Source organism: Sturnus vulgaris, chromosome 14 (genome assembly GCF_052056855.1).
Source record: "Sturnus vulgaris isolate bStuVul1 chromosome 14, bStuVul1.hap1, whole genome shotgun sequence".
NCBI lineage: Eukaryota > Metazoa > Chordata > Aves > Passeriformes > Sturnidae > Sturnus > Sturnus vulgaris.
The window spans coordinates 7,884,428-7,906,126 of NC_142256.1; the positions used below are offsets into that span (position 1 = coordinate 7,884,428).

At 38.6% G+C, this 21,699-nt stretch overlaps 1 long non-coding RNA gene across 1 annotated transcript; it reads right to left on the reverse strand.

Moving 5' to 3' along the window:
* Positions 1–10,053: 10,053 nt before the first annotated feature.
* On the reverse strand, positions 10,054–21,350 carry LOC148222137 (uncharacterized). Its single transcript, XR_015806921.1, has 3 exons — positions 21,282–21,350; positions 16,110–16,204; positions 10,054–12,440 (listed from the first exon to the last, which is right to left on the reverse strand). It is a non-coding gene; the product is annotated as an uncharacterized LOC148222137 (long non-coding RNA).
* Between the last annotated feature and the right edge of the window lie 349 nt (positions 21,351–21,699).

Here is a 21,699-nt window from a genome sequence, read left to right on the forward strand (position 1 = left end):
TTTAGGAGGATGACATTTTTGTTGTTGAAATCATTAACCTGGTGAAACAAATTAAAGGATTGAAACATGTTGGGAAAACTTCTCAAAAGAAAAAAAAAAAAAAGGCAAAAAAAAAAAAAGCCCCAAAAGAATCTCAGATGTTAGGAGGTGTCAGAAAATTAGTTTTTAATTTCTTTAAGTTGTGACAGACTTTTGGAATGAAAAGCTTTTTATATTTTGTTTGTTTTGGTTTTTTTAAATCCCAAACTGTTGTGATTTCTTAAAGCATTTTTGGAAGCTCTTGGCTGTCCTTTCAAACCCCAAAATGGAAATTGTGTCACACTATGGGAGTGACACAGGAAATCCTCCTGACAGCCTGTGGTTGGTCCTTGGCTGATTTCTTATGTGCAGGAGTGGCCGTGGTTGCTTTTGCATCTCAGCAATGAAAATCCATTCTCATTGGGCTTGGGCAAGGAAAAAAGGCAAAACTTTCAAATTGTTGCCACTGCAATTGTCTCAGCTTTTGGAGTATTGAATTTTGGGGGTATTGGATTTCTGGGATGCTGCTGCTGTGTGAAAAAGTGGGCTGGAGTTTCTTTGACCTGTTTCCTCCATCTGTGGTGCACAGCTGGTTGTAGTGAGCTAACTCACTGCTTTGGTGATAATTGCTTGTTAAATAATGAACTGTTTGTGGAACACAAGCCTTAAATAAGAAGGAAATTAATACCATTTCTTAATAATCTTACAAGAGTTTTGCCAAGAGCGAGTACCTGGTGCTCACCTGTCAGAGAGGCCATTTCAGCAGCCAGGTTAATGTCAAACCAAGGTACAATAGCACTTTCTTCTTTTTTTCCCGTAGAAAACAATGCAATTTCCTCAGAATTCCTCATTTTCTGGGGGGCTTGTTGCTATTTCTGTCACCTAGAACCTGAATATCTGGTCTTATCTGGTCATTTTTTAGGAGGGTTTAGCATCACTTTCTGCAAGATTCTTAATAGGAAGTGCTTTGTGCCAGAACTCGTGGATGGTATGGATGTGTCACTCTGAAAAATGTGGGCTGTAATTGTGAGAGTCAATCAAGGAGGCTGGAAGGATTATTGCCAGGTGTAGTGAAATCAATGCAGAGAAGCATTTTACATTTCATACTTTATTTAGATTGATCACAGCAGGCTTCATGGAATCGTGTTCTGTGCCATAGAATTGTCTTTCACTGAGAGCTTGTCAGCCTGGCAGACAAATCACTCGAAAATGTGAGGGTTTGGGAATCTCTCTTCGTGGAATGATTTACACAGAAATCATTTGGGATCGTTAGCAGGGTTCTCAGCAATCCTGCCCAGAGTTTCCTCCCTAGCCAGAGTGAAATGTAACCTTCACTTTTTCTGGAGGCACTCTCTGAAAGATTGATTGCTGTACTCAAAGCAATACCACTCATGAAATGAACCTCTGGATAAAAGCTCACAAATTCAGGGTTTTCTCATTCTGTTTTAGTAATGGAAAATATTCTTCTTTAATGTTTATAGCGGAGGTCACAAAAATGACAGATATTATAAAGTCTATTAATAAAGAATCAAATGTGTAGCAAATCTTTGACATCTATTTTTGATTTGATCTCCACATTGTATTAAATTGTATTATAAACCCATCAGCTTGGGTTATGTCAACCAATTAAAACTGAGATTGTGGCCAACTTTGAGCCCATTTGTCAGCGATATCAAAATTCTTTTTTTTAATCAAAAGAAAGTCACATCCGTGAAAAGGTGAGTTAGAAGAATATTCTATCACCATATAAAAGTTCATCATTATTCTAAATCCTTGACTTTCCACTCCATTCTGTACAGGTTTTTCTGATTCCTTTTGTACTTCCCACAGTCCCTGACCATGCAGGCAGCAGAGTTGCTGGAAAAGGGTAGAACTGCTCTATTCGAAGTTTGAGTTAATTGTCAAAGCATACCTAATTTAAGCATTGTCATTATCATTTTACTCTGTGCTTTACGAATTTGCAATAACAGGGTAGATGAAATAGTAGTGGAAAGCCAATATTTCCCCCCCATCCAACTGTTAATAAAAAACCTCCTTAAAGTACACAGTAATCCATTGTAAATGGATTGTAAATTGTAATTGGTTATCTGAAAATCCACTACAAATGAAATTTACTTGTAGGTTTATAATACTTTGTGATGTTTATTCCACACTGTGTCACTAATCTGAGTGATTTTAGATTTGATAATAAATTGTTAATCCCATAGCAGACTGTGTTTGATAAGACATGTCTGCCAGTATATTAAAGGGATTATTTTCCTTAAACACAAATCATTGGGATCATGAGATTGAGCTATCTTTAGAAGAAGCAAGGGTTTGGAGTTTCTCAGCTGTTGATGCTGGTTCCCCAGGGGAAAAATACAGGGAAACTGTAGAAGATTTGTTTTGTTTTGTTTTGTTTTGTTTTGTTTTGTTTTGTTTTTCCCCCATTTCAATGGTATAGCTGTCACTTCAGCCTAAAATTACCCCTGCTCTGTTTGGTGGAAATCCTTTCTCAATTTTCACATTCTTGTGTTTGTAGTTTTTGTATCTGCTTTGTGATCAACAGTTCATAGCTGAAACTACATTTTATTAAAACAGAGAAGTTGCCCCTGCCATCTATGAGAAGTTTCTACCAGAAATGTAAATCTGGAAAACCTAAATATCACCAATACAGTTTTGTCGTGAACATACAGAACATATGTAGGTTTTTAAGGTATAGCAGGTTACATGAATCAGTTTTTCTTGTCAGAACTCTTCTTTGTAAGGAAATTTGGTGCAGCTTTGTAACATTTGAGACGAGTTGTCATGGAAATGCAAAGCTCAGTGATGTTTTTCAATAGTGCTGATTGGTTCGGAGAAAATATTTTGACACCATGTTATTTTCAACTTGAAAACTTGGTTAAAAAACATCTTAACATTGTTGTGTAAAGTCAAGAGCAAAGGAGAGGCAGTCTAACACAGCTGTCATGATAATATATTACCTTACAACCAGTTTTAAAATGGATTGTTGTTGCTATGGCATCAGGTAACAGGAAAAGCCACCGTGAGTGCTGGAGTTGTTCAGCTAAACAACAGCACTTGCTGATTTTGATGGAAGAACTGTTTTACATGTGCCACACTTTTTATATCCAGCATTCCATGTTGTGTTGATCCTCCCTGTGCCCTGTTGGAATAAAGGGGATGGAAAGGGATTATTCCAGTTTAGGTTTTTTCAGTCTAACAATTTCTAACATGATCCATCACATTATTTGATTCCTGTAAAGAGTGAGAATGGTAAAATAATTGAATTTCAACTCTTTCTTGCCACAATGCAGCGAGGCCATGTAACATGTTTGGCATCCTGTGTCTGCTTACTGAGATTATCCTGATCCACAAGGATCATCAGAGTCCAGCTCCTGGCCTGAAAGTCTTCATGACTCTTCCCCAATTTTGTCCCCCAGCATTTCACAGTTGATGTAAATGACTGGAATTCCACTGACCCAATAAAATAATTTTGAATTAAAGTAGGTAGGAACTGTGCTGTGATCCATAGAGTTTGAAATGTGACTGTGGTCTGTTGAAGCTGAGGCACTTATTGCATGTTGTTGGGGTTTTTGTTTGTTTGTTTGTTTAGATTTTCGTTGGTGTTGTTTGTTCTTGTTTGTTTGATTGTTTTGGGGTTTTTTTTGTTTGTTTCTTTTCCCTTTTAGTAAATGCAGTATAAATACCTGGAAATTAGTAGGAGCTAAAAGTGCATGTTGTCTGCAGAGAAGGGAGAACATATGTATATATATATATTCTTCTATACAAGAACATACAGAATATCTCGTTTATATTCTATCTAAGAGACAAAATTAAACCCAGTTCTCAAAGTCTTGTCCCTCTCAGTTTAAAGGAAAGGTGTCACACTCCTCCTACGTGTAGTGGGATCAGTTTCTGTGTGTGGGAGGTGCCTCTTGGTGGCCTCTTTTACAACAATGACATTCCAAAAGGTTTCCAGACCTTCTCTGGATCCCTTGGAAGATGGGCAGGGCAGATTGTATTATTCTAATAACTTGCAGTTCAAGGAAACACATCTTTAGATGTTTAGATATTTCTTTAATTTGGAAGTGTGTTGGCTGTGAGAGAAAAGAGAAGGGGAAATATTTGATATAATTTGGTATTGTCCCAATATCCTGGTTATCCATGAGAACTCCTTCACCCTTTCAGTTGTGATTTCCATGCAGAGGAGGAAGGAGCAGTGCTTGCAGGGTGTTTCACTGTTTGGGAGAACTAAAATCCTTGAGAACTAAAATCCTTGACCTCTCCAGCCCAGCTGAAGGCTGAGGTTGCCTAAGCTGGGGTGGAAATGATTTTATTAACAGTCCAACCTGAATTCTCCACCTGTGACATGTTAATGTCCTGTCTTGTCATGTAAGAACTGCCAGGTTGGGACCTCTGCTCCTTCCAATCAGTTCTTTTGAGGTTTTCTTCTGTTCTTTGTGTGGTAGAATTATGGGACTAACAACTTTGAAACTGAGCTTTTGGCTTACTCTTAAATTTGAATTTGCAATGAATAAGCAGAATAAATGCAGGAAGTTAAATAAAAGCTCGAAATAGATCTTACTCCAGCTTAATAATGCATTTTTTATTATTGTACAGAACTCTTATGGGCTAAAAGTAAAAAAAAAAAAAGGTTAGAAATACCAGAAAAGTTATCTAGGAATAAATAAAAAGAAATATTTGATCAGTTTGGCTAGCAAACTTCAGCTGCACTTTAGTACATCTGGATCTCAATTCATCCCTTATCCAAGCAGCTGAAAATAGATTTCATTTTCGGGTTGTGTTCCAGCTGACATCAAGAGTTTGTCTCACGAGTAAACTTTGAGCATTACAAAAGCTTGTATATAATAGATTGCAGTGTCTGCAAGGGACACAGGACTTCAGCCTCGGTGCCTTTAGTAGCTGTAATGAATATATGTACAGAAAATAGAGAAAGGAAAAGTATTCCAGATACTCAGGAGGAACTCCACACTTGCAGCAGCCCAGATGAAGATTTGCAAGTGCTGCTGTCTCATCTCTGACCTCCCAGGCTGCCCTCCTTTTATTTCTTTTTCCTGTGTAGAATGTTTGACAGGACAAAGAAATATAGTAAATATCCCTTTTATTTATGTACTGTAAGATAAGAAAAAGGAATTGAATGAAAATATCATATTTTCTAATCTTTGAAAGGGGCAAAACTTCCCTGGCACAGGGTGCCCAGAGCAGCTGTGGCTGCCCCTGGATCTCTGGAAGTGTCCAAGGCCAGGCTGGATGGAGTTTGGAGAAACCTGGGATTTTGGGACGTGTCCCTGCCATGGCAGGGGGTGGAATGGGATGAATTTTAATGTCCCTTGCAACCCATTCTGTGATTCTGCTAATAAAACCAAAATACCTCTTTATGATTTTAATAGTGAAAAACATTAAGATGCATAAGTATTTTTATTTTTCTTTTACAGTATAAGAACCTTAAAAAAACCCAACAAATCGAAGGCATTTTGTGAGGCAATTAACTAAAATAATTCCTTAAAGCATTTTGCCCTGAATATTGTGGTTATAACACTAATATTCGTCTGCAAATTTTTAGCAGTTTTATGTAGAACTGTTCCAGCTGTTAATCACACCTTACCAATAAAATGTATTAGTGAAATAAAGTCAGCTACAATAGCAAGACTTTTTGTGTCTCTAAATTCAGATCATTAAAGGAAAGGGGGAAAAAAAACAACAAAAAAAAAAAACCCCAGTTGATGCAATAAAGGTTGAATGAGTACTAAAGAAGCAGTTTTACTTCTAGTGAGACTTATGAGGCTTGACAGGGGGTTTGATGAGTCAGAAAATGGCTGGGAATTGTGAAGGTGATGTGCTGTGTGGGGAGGGGGAAGGAAAGCTCAGGGATGCTGGGACCTGAGCTGGGGGCTCTGCTCATGGAGCAGCACTCCTGGGAAACTGGGAAAAGCTGGATTGCTCCTCTTGAGGGAGCAGAAAATGCATCCAAACCCATCCAAAACATCTGCACTGCCTTCGGTGCAAACATCTGGAGAACTCTCTCATAGGAACTTGAGCAATGTGCTTGACTTTGTACCTTTTTGGCTCTGTTTTACTGGCTCCTCCTTATCTTTACCATGGGCTTTCTTCGTTGGTTTTTGTTGTTGTTGGATTTTTTACCTCCAGAAGTTTTCAATCTACTTCAAGTTAAAGAATTCCTTGGAAACAGGAAATTTCTCAATCATACCAAGGAGATGGCTCCTAAAAAAAAAAACATCCTTGTGAGAAAAGTAAATGGATAGTTCGCAGGAAATACACTTTAAATTAAAATTTCTCTGGCATTTTTAGATGTGAAAAAAAGAAGTTGCTCTTGTTAATGTTGGGGTTTAAAAGTATTGCTTAATAATGTGCATGGTTCTAAAATGAATTTTGGTTATAGTCCAGAATATGACAAAGAGAAAGAATGAAGAGACAAGGATGAAGTGACATGCTGCCCAGAAATAGTGGGTGCAGACCCACATCTCTGTAACTGCAATTAAATCCAGGTTTTGGTGTTCACAGAAAGCAGCTGACTAAATTAAAAATAAAAAAAAATAAAGTATTTTTTACAGGTGTTTTCAAATGAATTAAAACTCTATGAAATGGAACAATTCTTTGTATTAACATGCTTTCTTTTATGAATACCAAAATGTCTCAGTTCCTGCCCATTTTGGATGTCAAATTTTAGGCCAATATTATCTGGGAAAACCCATGTTTGATAGTTGGGACTGATTCTTTATGGGACTGGTTCTGATTCTTCTTTATTATCCATTAAATTCATGGAATGACAACTTGCACCATTTAAATTTTAACTTGGTTGAGAGGGGGAGGATTCTCTTACAAGCTGCTGCAAAGACTTCAGCATTGAGAACTGAAAGTACAGAAAATTTGTTAAGCTTAGCTCAAGTTAAAGAATGTACATATTTTTCAAAGTTTCATCCTGTAGAGTCTCAGCTGCCAGTCTTGACAGTCCCAGATGTCATTTTGGCAAACTGCAGAGATATAAGTAATTTTTTTTTTTTTTTTTGCTCTGTATTTGACTAATTCCCTCTCTCACTATTTTTTGTGATTAAGGCTCAGCAATTAAAATTTACAGCCATAGTTTTCTGTGAGGTTTCCTATTCCCCTGAATTAAGAAGAAAAAAAAAAAAAAAGTCAAATTCTCATCATAAAAATGAGCAATAACAGCGTAATTAGTGCTTGGTACCATAATTGCAAGGCATATTAGAAGTGCACTTGATGGCATTGTATTATTACTTTGTACACATAAAAAGCTGGAAGACCAAGCCAATAAGCTTAAATAATGGTTCTGCTGAAGCTCCTCAAGCTCCAGCCTGTGCCAGGCAGGTTATTTGGGGTTTTTTTAGCAGGTACTGATGATATCCCTGAGCTCGTGTGGAGAACTTGAAGGTGCAGTTCATCAGCTTGGCTGCTCCTCCTTTCTCCACTTTTTGTGACCAGATTTTAATGTGGTTTTATCCCTTGGGACTGTGCTTTCTGTGTGCTTTGTTTCAATTCCTGTGAGCTGAGGAATATTAGAAGATTTGGATTTCTGGAAGTGCCATCATTATTTAATTTGGAGGCCACATCAAATGTGCAAATGGTCTCAGACTGAGCATTGAGGAATACGTGGGGTGAGGTCCCCATTGCATTAAAAAAAATATAAAGATTAGCAGTTGATATTCTTGCACAGCATGAGCAGTTCAAGGTAGAGGCTTTTATTTCTCAAATTAAAATCTTATTTAGATACAGATAAAAATGAATACTGGCCCCAGGGGTGAATGAGTTATTTGGGTGATAAAAATGGACAAATGTAATCATCAGGTGTTTTAGCAGTGCTGAGAAGTTTGCAGTTGTTTTGTGCAGTTGCTCTTTCTTTTGCTGAGAGTCTAAATTAGGAAAAAAAATACATAAAAGAGACACATTTCTCATAAAGCTTTTACCGTTTTTATGTTATTTCCCATCGACATAAGAATGTGTTTGGTTTTTCAAAAGCAGTGACCTAAAAGGAAAGGCAGAGTGCTGTGTCCTGTCACTTTGGCCTCTCACATTGACCATTCTGTCTCCAGGGCTCAACCAAGGGAGCTGAAATTGAAATTATCTGTCCAAGGAGAAAAAAAAAAAAAAAAAAAAATGACTTGGAGGCTTTAGATTTTTTTGGTCATTGACTTTCTTATGTCTATTTATTTTTTGCTCCGGAATCATTTTAGTATTCTACTTTGTATTGGTCACAAAATTTTCCTTTCCTCGGAAAACACTGAAGCAAAAACAACCAACATTCCAGTGATCAGAGCACACATTTGGGTGTCACTCATTTGTCACCACCTCTAAGTCCCCAGTAGAAATCAAGCTCTATAAAAATCCCCCCCCATTTTTTTCCTCTCTGTTCCAGGGGAGTCTTCTAACTTACAATGTCTTTGTATTTCTGAATCTTTTGGGCCACTATATCCAAACAAAACCTATTGGGGAATTTTGCTCCTGGCAATATTTATGATTGTGGGTATTTAAACACAGATATCCCTATGTTTGGAGCATTAATGAACAGTTCTCCAATTCAATCTACATGGAAAAGTAATTATATGGGTCACTGATTAGGGAGTCTCCCTGGTAAAGTTGGAAATTGTCTTGAAAAAGGTGATTTAATCACCAAGCCTTTGCAGTCAACACAATGCTCTCATAAATGGTGTTCTGGAGTGGGGAGAGCTCACGCCTGAGCAAATTGAAATCTCAGCTGTCTTATCCAAGATGATTAGACTTGACAAAATCACTCACCCAGGGATATTTTACAGTACTGCCATGGTGGGATTTAAGGGAAGGTTCTTCTGCTGTAGAAGATTTGTGAGCTGATGAGAGTTAGAAAATTATGTTCTTGGTAGTTTGGAACATGAAATGTCGGTTTAAAATAGGAATTATGAGACCACGGGCTGACAACAGCACAGTAATTACAGCTGCCTCACCTCTGCTGCAGTCCTGGGCATCCTGCTGGGGAGCTGAAGGCTACAGCTACTTCTGGAAGCTCCAGGAATATCTCAGTGACAATATTCCCTGTCCCTGCCTCCCCCTTGCCCCAAGTGGAGGCTTTCCAGAATCCCCTTCTGTGGCTCTTTTGGATTCAGTACAGCTTTCACCATGTAAGAATAACTCATCCTTTTGGAGCACAATCACTCCACTCTGCATTTTATCCTGTTGAGATGCCTAAAAGAATGCCTGGGAACAGACAGAATGATTCTCATCACTGCTTACCTCTGAAATTTTGGTTTAAATTTTCAGTGATTGGCAGAGTTAGTGATGAATCTTGACTCCACAAACACTACAAAACACCCAGAAACCGCCAGGACACTTTCACCTCAAACACAGAGATGACAAGGGCTGTTCTAGGAGCAGCTTCCAGCAGGAGATGTCAATTCTTTAAGCAGCCTGAAACCCCCCTGGGGCTGAGCCCTGCTGGGCTGCAGTCCCCTGGCACTGCTGGGACCCAAATCCCTGCTAAAATCTCCTTTTACAGGGAGCTCAGTGCACTGAGCAGCCCCTGGTGCTGACACAGCTCTTCACCTCTCACACCAGAGGATGGAACGAGGCTGCAACATCTCCTGGATTATGAATCTCTCATGCATGAGTCACACTGTGCTCTGGAACTGTGCAGATGGCTGCCAGATCCCTCACTGCAAAAACGAGACATTCTGCATTGCTTTGCTTCCTGGAGAGTAAAACAAAGCATAACTAGAGTGGCAGGCAAGCCTGGAGTACTGTAAAATTTATTCTGCTCTGATGCAGTATATTTACTTCATCTCTGCAGTAACCAGAGAAGTTATATGGGAAAAATTCTGCCTGCCTTAAGCCATTTCATTCTGGCAGATTAGGAAAAAAAAAGGCTTTAGTGGATCTTGATTCAAGCCTAGCAATCTTCAACCAAGAATTTTCTTCTGGTTCCCAGATGCAAAGATATATAAAATTGGTTGTGGTGGTGCAAGTGATACAAGCAGCTTTATTGTGCTGATGACAGCTCACAGATTGCACACAAAGCCCCAACACACTCGCATGTATATGCAATTAAATGGAATGTAAAATCCAAATTGATTTGTGCCTCCTTTTCTTATCACAGCAGTCCATCAGAACACAGTAAATGCATTGGAATAATGGAAAATCCACTTGCTCTTTTCTGTGCCATCTCGTTCAGATAATGTCTGTGAAATTCCTGAGGAATGTTTTTACAGTGCAGCTGTTTGCTTGGCTTTATGCAGGCAATTTACAGAGCTCTCTCTTTTCAGATATCCACCCTCTCAACAGAACCCTTCTGGACGTGGAAATAAAAGGAAGAATGTAACAAATATTTTTTTTTTTTAATCTCAGAGTTTAGAATGTTCTGCATCTTAAGTCTGTAGAAAATCAGTGGGTTTTTTTCAGTCTTTTGTTTTTTCACCTTTTTCTTCCCTAAAATGTTTTCAGCTCTCACAGAACAGTGACATCCAGAGGCAGGTTGATGATCACGTCTGAATTTAGATATTAATGATTTTTTTTTCCCTACTTCATGTACTTGCAGTATATTTTACAGAAGGGGATAAATAATTGCAGAGAAGTTAACCACACTTAAGCACACAGCAATTTATTTCAGATGCTTCTGTTAAAATACATCAGATTCAGAGATGTCCAGGGCGCCCATAAATCCAGAGAAATAAAGAAACACATGGATGCTTTATGATCAAGCTGCTAGAATCTCAAGGAATCCAATATCAGTGACTTTTCAGACGGAATGAGGAGGTTGTTTAGCTGTGCTGTGGTCAGTAGTTGGTTGTGCTGTGTGCCAGGGATGGTACCAGGTAGTCATTCTTGGTCTGCTGAGCCGTGAAACACAGCAGCCCTCAGGAAGGAGGGAGAGGAAACTGCTTCAGAAGCTCACTCCAGTGCTGGAGAGTCAATAGAATAGAAATCTGCCCCATTTCCCTCAGCACAAAGGAAGCCTGCTGTGCACAGAATATAGATGAGCACGTCTTGCTGCCTTTGGATTTATAGGTACAGGAGGCAGAGACGAGTGTGTGATCCTTTACTGAGCCATTCTCTGGCTCCTGATCCACATCCTCACCTGCTCCCTCCTCCTCCTCCTCCTCTTGTCCCACCTGTGTCCCCATGCTGTGTCTGTTACCACATCAGCATCCCACAGCAGGGATAGCCTGTGCATGGTGATGAGCTGGTTGCTGTATTTTGGCTAAAACACTGCCTCTGTTTCCCTTTCCTATTGGCATTCCCACGGTTTCTTGTTTGGAATTTGCCCAGGGAAGTTGCACTGGGGAAGGTGTGCTGAGTATTGGCTGCTTCTCCCAGGAGACCAGCTCTCCATCCTTGATGGGATGTTGTTTTTTGTTTTTTGTTGTTTTTTTTTTTGAGGTTGGATTTAGAGCAAGTCCATCTGTTTATGACAGCCTGTCCATCATGTTACAGCATCTGCTATGAAAAAAAAATTGTAGTGGTTTGGCTTAAAACAAACAAAAGTATGAAAACTCTCAGCAGCAAAAAGTTATTTGATGGGAGAGTGTCAGAAGTAATTATGCTGAGTAAAAGCTAAAAAAATCCCAACCAAACAAATAAACTTGTAGAACTAATGTGGCTATTAGAATTAATGTGTTTATGCCCAGATGAACAGCTGTCCAAATAATTCAGTTAGATTTATGAGCAGCACATGAATTTAGTGACAGCTGGTAATCCTGTTAAGCACAGCAAACCTACAGGCAAAGGACACCACAAGAGCAGTGTTTGTAGGGGCAGACTGGACAAAAACCCCATTTCTGTGCATGGCCAGGTGTTGGTGTGCACAGCCAGGGATGGGGGGGAGAGGCTGAGGTGATCTCAAAGTAACTAAAGTGCTCCCAGAGCAGGAGGAAGACTGAGGAAGGTAAGACATGAGATGGAGAACTCTTCCTAATGAATGAACAAAAAGTAGACAAGAAGTAGGATGGTCTGCAGGAGGTGTTTGCCTCCAGCAAGCTCCAGGCGTATTTAAGGCACTTAAGGCCACATTGACTTAGAAAATAACATTACTTTGTTATATGGTCATATGAAGTAACTTGGCTTCTTGCAAAACTTCCACAGCTTTTGATCTTCTTTTTTTTCTTCTTCTTCTCATGTACTTCTGCTAAAGTAGAAAAAGGGGCAGAATTGAAATGCATAAGTGCGTGGCTTTTATGTGAACTGCATCTCTAATGACTTCCCTTTGTACTTGTATAAATTTAAGCTACTCTGACCAAGTTGTTTTATTAAATCCAGCCCTGTGAGCCTTTCTAATGCTTGGAGTGAGTTCAGGAGGACTAACTTTCCAAATGTAAATGCAGTGGGAGGTTAACACTTGCAGTGGAATAATTCAAGGCGTGCATGAAGTTGCTGTTGCACCATTTTTTTTTTCCATGGGCTCCTCACTGGTCTGTTCCCTGCAAGATGTGCACAAAAAGAGGATCACATTGACATGGCTGCATGTTTTAATTGCATAGAGAGAAACTGAGCTTCAGGGCTACCAGAAAAAAACAAAACAAAACAAAACAATTAACCAGTAAAATGACAGATCAACGTATTAATCCTGTAATAGGGAAAATGAAGAGATGTTTTGACCACAGATGTAAATCATCCATAAACTGATCCAAAAGAGCCTTTGTGTCAGCTGTTAGATCAATTAGAAGTGGTGTCAGAACAGCACAGAGGGTTATTGTAATATCAGGGGCCCTCGTTGTTTACTATGGTACTGAAAGGTAACAGTAGTCACTGAATTTATTCACAAGCCTCTTGTTTTGGAGCTTTTTCAAACCTATATTGATAAATAAATTAAAATTCTCTCCATCAGAGACCTGACATGGTATAAAAAATTACAGGTACATTTCTACTTATATTTGAGTATGTTACTCCAAATCATTTCTTCTCTGGTTTATGAGTTGCTAATAATTCATCAGGAATAAGAAATTCCACATTGCTTTTATTTTGTTACCTGGTTGGAGGTATCAACCTCTGTGTCACATCCCAGAAACAAGACATGCTCGTGTTTTCTCAGGGACTTTCCATCATTCCTCGTTACAGACTTTGATCTTTTGCTTTTTCATGACAAGAGGGTGAATAAATATATCTGTCTTTAAAATGGGAAGGTGATGATTTGGGAAGATGAAGCCTTATGGTATTTCAACTTGTAGGGTTCTTTTAATTAAAGAAAAACTCATCTGATGGGAAAAAAAGACTTAATTTTCTCTTTTTCTCTGGGCTGTGTGTTTCTGTGCAATATTTGCTGGGGAATCAAAGGCCTGAGCACACATAAGGGCTGGTTCTCACTTTGTGTCAGGTGTTGGTGTTTGACATTTTTTGGCTGCTGTGGCCTTGCTGTGATTCATCTCAACATGTTAACATAACAGAACATGACTGATGTAACAGCCTGTGACATATCCAAACAACACCAGCAGAGGCCAAAGAATTCCATTTTTAATACTGCTGCAAACAGCCTATTAATTTGGGGTTTTTTTGAGAGTTTCTTTTCCCTTTCAGACTTCCTAAATTTTTTGTCATTTTGATTGGAATCCAAGTTAACTTCTGAGATGTTATGAGCAGAGTCTCTATTTGAAAAGTCAGAAAGTTCAGAGAGAAAGCCCTGAAACAAAATGAAAGCCTGAATGTGGAACATTTATAATTAACAAAACAGAAAGCAAACTCCCACTATTAAAATTACGGGGTTTTCAGAAATTCCTGTTTTGCATATGAATAGTTCAGAAGTCTGCTTAACCACAAACCTGAAATTAGGGTCTGCTTTCAGGACTTTTGCTCATTATAAACTTGTAAAAACATCATAATTGTCAGTATTTTTGATCTAGTAGATAGGGTTTCACATTCAGGTAGAATTTCACTGAATTTATCACTGAAAATGCCATCACCATCATGTTGCTTTGGTTGATCCTGAGTTTCTTAAACTTTCCAGAACTTTCCAGCAGTTTATCCAGCAATGAGTCCCCCTTGTAAAATGAGGGATTTTGGAGAAGGATTGCAGTTACAGATGGCCAGCTTGGACATGAGAACTCAACCACTTTAAACTCTTTTTGAGCTCTGAAGTTTGCCTTGTTACCTCTTTTCAAATATATTTTACATCATTTTCTTTGGTTTCTCCTTTCTTCAGCTGCATGCAATCATAATTTTTTTCTCTGCCCCTGCTCTTTTTGATATCTATTAAGAGAAGCAGGGTCAAATTTGAGGGAATCCCTGCTTTGGAGAGTTGTGTCTCCCCTGGGAGGAGATCCCACCCTGCTGGAGCCAGGTCTGGCTGTCAGGCTGGAGAAACTGGGCAGCAGTGACCACTCCAGTTAAAAATAACCAGGAAATCAAGAAATCACAGGAATCTGTCAAAACTGCAGCCACCTTTCCTGCAGGATGTTGACCCAAAGGCTGAGCAGCCAAAGATCAATTTTTTTTTCTGTAGCTAAGAGTAAAGAAGAGGTGAAAATGCCAAGAAACTCTTGGGGTTTATTGGGTTCAAAGAGGAAGGGGAACCAATGTGCTCCTTTTTCTGGTCTCTTTCTCTAGAACTATAACTACTCCTTTGCTCAGAATTTCTTCAGCAGTGTCATAGCAAACTGTGAGTTTAAGAAAACTTTTTATTAAGAAGAGTTTGAATGTTTCTTTTTTTTCACCATCACTGGGAAAAAAAAAATGAGGCTTTTGTTATTCTAATGCGATTTTTTCTATTGGTGGTTACTCCAGAAATAGAACAAGTACTATCCTGGAGATCAGAGATTTTTTTTTCTGTCTCAGAAATTCTGTATCTTAGAATTGCAGCATATAAAATAGCAATCAGTGACTATTGTGCTTTGTTTATTTATTTATAGCTCTGATGAACATAATCAAACCAGAAAAACAGAAGCACAGTATAGAAGGAAGAGCTGAAAAAAAATGCAATGTGAACAGGAAAGGGAAAGCAACCATTAGAGAGCAGAAAGATGACTCTGCTCATCTGCCTGACACTGGTGACAGGATGTGTTACAGAATGTGCTGGGGCACATTAACCCCAAATCAGCACAGTTATAAACACCTGGATTATTGAGGAGTGGCCATTTTAAACAATATGGATTTTTAGCTAATGCCTTGATTTTGCTATTAGATAATTTCATTTACACGTAGATTTTCAATTTACTGACATCTAGTTTGGTTTGGTGGTTTATTTCCATATTCGTGTGTGGCTCCTGTGTTTTGAGTGTTGCTTTTTCAGATTATTTATGGAAATAAAGTGATCATGGGGTGATGAGATTTGCTTGGATTGCAAGTAATAAAGGGACTAGATTATTTTTATTTCAGTAGAACTTGAGAATCTCAAATACCTTTTCTGCAGCTCTCCTCTGCCAAAGACCTGGTATATAATGTATAGGAAAAGTTGTATAGGATATATAGATTATAGAATATATTTTTTGAGGAGGAAAGCACAAATAGAAAATTTCTGGTGAATTGTTTCTAATTTGTGTCCAATCTTAGCTTTATTGTGTTTTAAATGACAAAATGGATATACATGATAGAACTTGGAATCTTCTGGTCATCGAGTTCATTTTTACATATTGCAAACTTCACCATGTAATGTCTTTTATAAATTTAAAAAAACCAAACAAAATCACAAAAAAACCACCAAAAAACACTGTTTGTTGTTTTGTTTGTTTGTTTGTTATTGTTTTTCTGGTTTGTTTGTTGTTGTTGTTGTTGTTGTTGGTTGGTTGGTTTTTTGGTTTTATTTCTTCCCCCCACTATCCACCTTGGAAATTCATTCCAGAAAAGATACTCAATCCCTTTTATGGCTGGGAGGTTTTGCCCATTCTCCAGCAAGTTCCTTTAAATGTGCCAGTTCCTCTCCTACTGGAAATTGCTTGGAGCTACATTTATTTCCATGAACTTACCTTTGCCAAGCTGTCAGCAGTAACGAGTTCCATGATGTGAATATCAGCATTCACATCTCAGTGTTCATAAAAGACACAAATAATAGAGGATCACTGAGCAGTAATTGCAGTCTTACATCCATAATGTACTTTACTTACAGCTGAATTATTAAGATTCCTGACTTGAGCCCCCAGATGTAAGGACATCTCTCTTACCTGTTGTCATCCCTGCAGCAGCTGCTGCTCCAGCTGAAGTGGAGGGTTTTGAGAACCCATCACTCTCCCATCATGTGCAGTTTAAAAGAGAATTTCTGTTTAGAAACAGAGAGAAGAAATAACCATCTTTGGATCTGCTGCAGCTCATCCAGCCTGTGCTCATTTCTGAGGAGCAGAGAAGGTGACAGTCACATTAGTTCTTACAGAAATAAAAGAAAAGTTGGGAAGGCAGTAGGGGAGTTTCTCTTGTCCTCCCCCACCTTACATTAGCATTAGTTGCTGTCAGAGTAATTAATTATTCGTGGAATTCCCTCCTGCTGGATGGAATCTTGGACCAAGGGATTTCCAGCCCCTGAATTCATAATGTACCATGCACTTGCTAGTAGATATTTTTAAAAGTATTATTTTGGAGAGATTTTCTTACAGGTTTGAGATACATAATTTGTCTTTAAAATAATGCTGTCAAGCACAAATCAAACAATTTCATGTGGTTGGAATGATCTTAATTTTGTTCCAACATTGGTGATGGAGGAGTGTAAGGAAAGTCACTCCATGGTTTTGGGTGTGCCAAATTTCTGGATTAAATAGAATATATACCCTGTGTGGGGCATGGCATCTTTGCTCTGTGATTTTAATAAATCAGGGTCCTGTTGAATTCTTGCACTTAATTTAATTTTACAGTTCTGTTTTGCTTTTTCCTATCTTTGAAGTGATGGTATAGTAAAACACAAAATCTAAAGTAGATTGACATCTACGTAATAGAATTTATTGTGTTTTCACAGCTACTGAGTTTGCCACAGAAAAATCTGCAATTAATCTATGTTATCATGTACTTGTGCCTCCCCAGTTCCATGCACTGTCCTCATTTTCCTGAAAACTGTGAGGGAAAAGAGATCTCCAGGCTCCCAATGATGCAAGAGCAGTTTCCAATACCTCCAGTATAAAACCCATTATTTTTCCATAGTCCCTCTTTTATGTCCAATGTTAATATTAGGAAACCTGCACATATCTTTTAGTATTTTAATTACTTCAGTGTGTAAAGGTTTGTTTTTTAATGATTATGAAAAGTGGGACGTGCCTTTCTCCTGGCCCTGGAGAGGAAGGATTTATCTGAACAATTTTAATCCATGAAGTTCCATGACCTGACACAGGTACCCAGTTCAATTGTTGTAATTAATGGTGTGTAAATCCCCACTCTTACTCCCTTAGTGCTATTGAGTTTTATCCAGGCATATCTTTGGAGCACTTTCTTGATTTTTAAGAAAGCAGAATTTGTATTTCACTCAGAGAATTTTTTTTTTTAAAAGCTAGATTTCTACTTTTCTCTGTCATTGCCAGAGAATCATTAGCAAATGCTGCAAGATTTATAGTTTTGGAAATGTCTACAGTAGATCATAGTCTTTGACTAGTGAGGGTGATGCAGGGAAAAGAGGATGTGTGTTTAGACAAGATGAATTGTGTTTGTCTTTCCACTTATATTGAAATATTTATGTGCATTCTTGTAACATTAGGTTAGGGAATTTGCATGTTACCCATGTGTCACATCAGATTAAAGATGACTTGACCTTAAACACAGAAGTGTGAATAGCAGTAGGAGTGCTTTATGTGTAATATGCTCTACTCACAAAACCAATTATCTTTTAGAGGTTTTTTGTTTTTTTTTTTCCTTTGGAAGATTTTATTTCCTAATTGCATTCCTGTGATCACCTTTGTACTTTTACCATATTTCACTACAGTACACAGATATAAAATATAAATTAATTTCTTTGCTAGAACAGTTGTGGAATCAGCCTCATCCAGCATTCCATTTGGTGGTAGCAACCAGTAGCAGAGATTTTAAATAAAACTGCAAGAAATTTTTGAAGTGAAAAATAATTTCATTAATTACTCAGAAGGTAAATTTCCTCCTCAAATACATTTCTGATTGATGGTATCCTGTATAATCATAGAGTTCATTTGCAGATATTTTATTGGGGGGGGGAAAATCTCTATTATTGTAAAATTTAGCATTATTGGAACTCCAGATATTTTTAGGTTTGGTTGTTGTACTGTGCTGTGCTTTTTAGTGTTGCTGGGTTCTCAAAATTCAGTGCTTAATTTTGTACAGTATGAACCAAAGAACTCTTCTCACATTAAAAAGACATTTCTTTATAAAAATTGCCTCAGCAATTTGTCCAGACAGGTAATTCAGATGCATGAGGCAATGAACAAAAGGTGATTAAGGTGTGTAGGCAGTAGAACTATAGAAAAGAGTCATGCTGAGAATCCAAGATCTTGCATGCTTTGAGAAATTTGCAATAATCTGTGATTTATTTAATTTGAATATTCCTGAATGTCTGCTGAAGAGCATCAGAGCCACCACAAGCCCTGAGTGGAACTGCTCTTAGTTCCCTTTCCTCCAGCAACTCCAATTATTTTGCTCTTCCCACAAAAGTTCAGTCAATCCCAGAAAAGCCAGGGAAAGGCCAGCAAAGGCAACCAGCAACCCTGCCCAGTGTCCAGAGCCAAAAGAGGCAGGATGGAATGGGACAGAGAAAATAACAGCAGCAAAATCCTCTCCATCACTGAGCCCTGAATGCAGGCTGAGCTCACTGCTCAGCGATTCCTGCTAATGGAAAAGAGGCTAAAAATGTCATTAAAAATGTCATGCCTTCTCCCCTTGTTCTTTTGTGGACTGAGACATTTAAAAAAAAAAAAAAAAAAAAAAAAGGGAGCTCAAGTATTTCCCATTTTTTCCCATCTGTATGTATTCATTAATCAGAGCTACCACTGATTGTGCTGCAACTCAGCCACTCATTCCCCAGGTCACTGTGTGTCTCACACAGCTCTCAAGTAGCAACACTCATTTATCTCAAAGTGCTAGAACTGATATTTAAAGGTCAATATTGGCTCAAATCATCTGTGGGTTTGAGTGCTCAAAAACAACGGCAGCAAAGCACCCACTCAGAGGAAATCTCTGGTCAGCTGCTTTAATTCTAAACAATTGTACTTATCAAAAGTGAAGACGTGGCTTTTGGGAGCTGATATTTCCCTTTCTCTGTAGGCAGGAGGCATTGCCTTATGAGAAACATTTGTGATCTGGTATTTATTTGTGAAAAGCCTGATTATTTTTTTTTTTTTGTCGGGAAACTTTCTTATTTTCAATCACAATAAACGTGGCAAAAGGTTCTGCTGTTTGTCTAGATGGATGTTATTAATGTCAAGCACTTAGGAGGAGAAAAAAAATACCAAGATGCTCAATCAAATATTCTTCAATTTAAAAAAAAAAAAAAGATTTAAAATATAATTGGAAAGATTGTTAAAGAGCAGCATAATTTGCATAAATGGACATTATTGTACATAGAATCATAGGATGGTTTTAGGAAGGAACTGAAGGTCATCCCATTCTAACTCCACTAGACCAGGTTACTCAACATCTTAAGCTGCAGCAAATCTTTCTTCACTCTATTCAGTGGAATCACATGGAAAAACTGGATTTATCCTGTCCTAGCCATCATGATTTTAAGGCCTAAGCTTCTCCTCTCCATTATTTCTGTATTTCTGCCTGAATATTGGATATTTCTCTATATGGAGCTATGCACACACGTTTCAAGTTACATCCTGCTAGGCCAGTTGCAAAAAGACAAATTCCAGTGCTGTCACCATTGCTTCTTTTCATGATAGCAAAATGACTTGGTTTGCAGGGCAGAGAGATGGGGTTTGCAGTGTAACTTTAAATTCCTAAAGCAACTCTCTGTGGAAGAGCCAAGAGGAAAGAAAAAAAATAGGTAGAGGAAAGAACAAAGAGCAACCAACGTGTTTGTGAGGTTATTCCCCTTGGTGCAGAGCTGTGCACGGGCCAGTGAGTGCAGAAAATCTGGAAGTTCCTGACCAACAGCTCATTAATAAAATGCTCTGAGTATCAAGTGTCACCTGCAGTGGCTTTTGTGCAGGAATCTCAAAGTTCACAAACCCCTCCACAGAGGTGGCCTTGGCTTTTTGGACTGGCACGGGTGAAGTGCTGTGTGCCCAAGGTCACTCAGATCTGATGTGCCAGAAACAGAAACTTTTTTGCTCCATTTCCTGACTGCTGCAAATACTCAGCTGCTATCAAGAGAATGAATATTTTCAGAGCTCTTCTCTTTTTTCTTTTTTTTTTTTTTTTTTTTTTCCCTATGGAGTGATGTGAGCCGATTTTTTCACAAAGCCCTTTTGTCATGCAATCTGTAAACCAGAATTCATCAGTTTTCTTTGTAACATTTGAGTGTCTTCGTCATCCCTTATGTATTCCACAGCTGAAGTCAATTAGAACCTTCCACTGACTTCAGCCCGTGACTTGACAGGGCTCACAACAAGAATTGTTTCATATTTAGCCTAGAAAGGAAGGATTAAAGGTTTTTTTCAACCCCATGGCTCCCAGTAAATGCTTCAAATCTTTGAAATGTAAATTCGTTTAATTTTTTTTTATTTTATTTTATTTTTCAGGTTTTTTTCCACCTTATTTATCAGAGGCATCTAGAGTCAAGCCTTCACTGTAGGAGGCAGCCCAGGGTCTCAGCTAGGTTGCAGAATTATCAGTGATTATGGCACATGTTGTACATGTGTGAGGATGTCTCACCTGAGAGCTCATCTGGATGACCACTGGACACAGATTTTGGGCTCCATGGGGCCTGGAGCTTCTGATATTATGCTTGATATATCAAATATTTCAAATTAACAGACAAGCATCTGTTTAACTGTCAGGAATCTGTTAAATGTGTGATTCTGCACCCAGATAAATGCTGTCAGAGTGATTTCAGTGCTGCTCAAAGCTGAAAGTTGGGATACAAGTCTGACAACACTACAGTGAAATAAAAAAAAATATTCAGTTCCTGGTCTTGGGCTGACCTTTCTCCTTTCTTACAGATGCATGGCTGACTCCACATGGCTTTAGGTGCAGAGCTGCTCTCAGATTTTCGGATAAAGCAGCATTTGAGCAGGACAGCTGCTCAGCTGGTGTGAATTAGCACAGCTCTGCAGGAGTCAGCAAACATATGAAGGATTAAGAACAGCTCATGGCCTGGCCTGGCATCATTCTAAACATCATTTCTTAACATAAGCCTTAAAAACCTTTCTTTGACACACAGCCAGGGAAAATACTAGGTAACAGCACAAGCCTGGCTAAACTTGCTGCCCATTAAGAAAATATCTTACCCCAAGGAATGAGCTCTGTAAGCTTCTCCAAGCAGCTTGATAAGTAACACTGGGGAAGTTGGCTCTGAGTGTCAGGTGTGGGAGTGTTGTGGATACTTGCATTTTATGCATTTAGCATTTGTTTGGCAAAAGGAACGGATTTTTTTTTTTTTTTTCTCCCCTGCTGAGTTTCATTTTGGCAGGAATGCAGACTGGTATTGTACAAGCATTACTGAGCTGTGGTCTGAGCTCCAGAAGAGCTGTGAGCAAACTTAGTCTGCCTGAATTCTTTAAAAGGTGCCTTGTGCTGACCAGCATTCTTGACTTGCTGTGTCTGGAGGTTGCAGTTCAGGACAGGACAGGAGATTTCTGGACATACAAGGCTCGACACTCAAGTCTAAATCCACATTTCACCCATTCTTTCACGTTTCAGAAAACC